Source organism: Colobus angolensis, unplaced genomic scaffold, assembly GCF_000951035.1.
Source record: "Colobus angolensis palliatus isolate OR3802 unplaced genomic scaffold, Cang.pa_1.0 Scaffold78, whole genome shotgun sequence".
NCBI lineage: Eukaryota > Metazoa > Chordata > Mammalia > Primates > Cercopithecidae > Colobus > Colobus angolensis.
In genome coordinates, this window is record NW_012121598.1 from 8,127,806 (window position 1) to 8,130,471 (window position 2,666).

A 2,666-nucleotide genomic window follows, 5' to 3' on the forward strand; every position below is an offset into this window, starting at 1 on the left:
CTGTAATTTCTAAGTAATGAGCAAATGAACTGCCAAGTCAACATCCATATTCCTATTCTTCTGTATTAACAAAACTTAGTTTTGTTGGATATAGCCTTATGCCCAGATATGCAACTGTTATCTCCTAGTCTTTCTTGCAGAAAGATGTTGTGGTCCATGAGAGGTAAGCAGGTGTCTTGTGAGAATTCCAGAAAAGTACTTTAAAGGAGTATGAATCAGGTAGAATGTATGACTTGGTCCTTGCCCCTTTCTTCATCCTGATATCTGGATCATGGGTTTGATGACTGGAGCCTCAGTGACCATCTTACAAGTAAGAGATGATTTTCAGGGTAAAAGCTATGTGCTAAAGATGGCCCAGCAGAAATATAGAAAGAGCCTCATTCCTGATGACTATGGAGCCATCATTTCAGCCCTTGGTGTATATCTCTGGATTTTTTTCATGAGAGAGATATAGGCCTCTATCTAGGTCTTTTTTCAATGTGTTACTGGAAGTTGAATATATTTCTAAGTGATACATCCCTTACAAACTTTGAAAGTAGATTCTAAATTCTGGAAATCCCGGAAGGAGTGTGTTTATATTATTAGTAACTCAATCAAAAGAATGTATTTCCTCTTTGCTTCATTAGGTATTTTAATATAGTTTTGTGCTTTAAAAAAACTTAGGTCAGGCCCGTTGGCTCACGCCCGTAATCTCAGCACTTTGGGAGGCTGAGGCAGGTGGATCACCTGAGGTCAGGAGTTCAAGACTAGCCTGGCCAACGTGGTAAAACCCAGTCTCTACTAAAAATGCAAAAGTTAGCTTGGTGTGGTGGCACGTGCTTGTAATCCCAGTTACTCGGGAGGCAGAGGTAGGAGAATCACTTGAACCCGGAAGGCAGAGGTTGCCGTGATCTGAGATCACGCCACTGCACTCCAGCCTGAGAGACAGAGTGAGACTCCATCAAAAAAAAAAAAAAAAAAATAATTGTAGGGCTAGGGTTTCACTCTGTCCCCCAGGCTGGACTGCAGTGGCATGATCATAGCTTACTGTAGCCCCAAAGTCCCGGGCTCAAGCCATCCTCCCACCACAACCTCCCACATAGCTGAGACTACAGGCATACACCACCATGTCCAGCTAATTTTTAAATTTTTGTCTGTAGAGACAAGGTCTCCCTACGTTGCCCAGCTGGTTTTGAACTCCTAGCCTCAAGTGATCCTCCCACCTTGGCCTCACAAAGCGCTGGGTTTATAGGCATGAGCCACTGTGGTTTGAATATGTTCCCTAAAGTTCATGTGTTGGAAACTTAATTCCCAATGCAACAGCGTTGTAGGGAAGGTCTAATGGAAAGTGTTAGATAACGAGGGCTCTGCCCTCATACATGGATTAGTGTTGTTATCATGAGAATAAGTTTGTTATAAAATTACGTCTGTCCCCCCCACCCCTTGCTCCTGCTCTTGCCCTTCTGCCTTTTGCCAGGAGATGATGCGGTAAGAAGGCTCTTACTAGATGCCAGTGCCATGCTCTTGGAATTCCCAGTCTCCAGGACTATGAGCAAAATAAATTTCTGTTCTTTAAAGATTACCCAGTCTCTGTTTTCCGGTATAGCAGTACAAAAGGACTAAGACATCACGTCTGAGCATTTACATTTTCAAGTATATATTCTTAAAATATAAATTGCTTTTTATTTCTTCCTTACATCTCTGTTAGAGCCTTATAAAATATGTGCATCAGAGAGTTATATTATCAATGAATTTTACTTTAGGATAGCAAAGGAGACATAAGAAAATTTCTCTTAATAAAGAGGGTATTGGGTGTAACTGGGCTGAGCAATGCTCTTTAGACCTATGCTACACAAAACGTCTGCTGACCCAGACTGACCCAGGCTGCTCACTAAGGCAGGTCTGCATCCAGTTGGGGGTCAAGGTGATGAAGACTGTTATGCATCCACTGAAAAGAATGGAACAGTGCTTAGTGGAGAGGGTGCTCTAAATGATCTTGTCCACAAGGCATGCAATTAAGGTTTTCTTTCTTTTCTTTTTTTTGAGATGGAGTCTCGCTCTGTCGCCCAGGCTGGAGTGTAATGGCATGATCTCGGCTCACTGCAACCTCTGCCTCCTGGGTTCAAGTGATTTTCCTGCCTCACCCTCCTAAATGGCTAGGATTAGAGGCACGCGCTACCATGCCCAGCTAAGTTTTTTTGTACTTTTGGTAGAGACGGGGTTTCACCATGTTGGCCAGCCTGGTCTCAAACTCCTGACCTTGTGATCTGCCTGCCTTGGCCTCCTAAAGTGCTGAGATTACATGCGTGAGCCACTGCACCTGGCAAGGTTTTCTCTTGTGCTTGAATTTGATTTATCTATTTCTATGTTCCTTTGAAACTTACAGCATTATTTTTTCTGTTGTGATATATCCTCTTCCATTTTAGATTTATTGATATAAAATAGTGAAATCCCCAAATCTGTAGAAAGCTGTAGGAAGCTGTGTTCACATGCCTTTTTCTGTTATTGTTGTTCTTATTTCAGTACCAGGGAGTTTGGCCTCAAACCATTGACTTTTATTGTCATTACCAAGTGTAGTCTCTAGTCGTATATTACAGTGGATAGTGTCTTATGGCTCATTTGATTAAAAACAAAGTCATCCTCCTAAAAACAATATTGAATACGTAAAAATACTGAATCTATCCCTT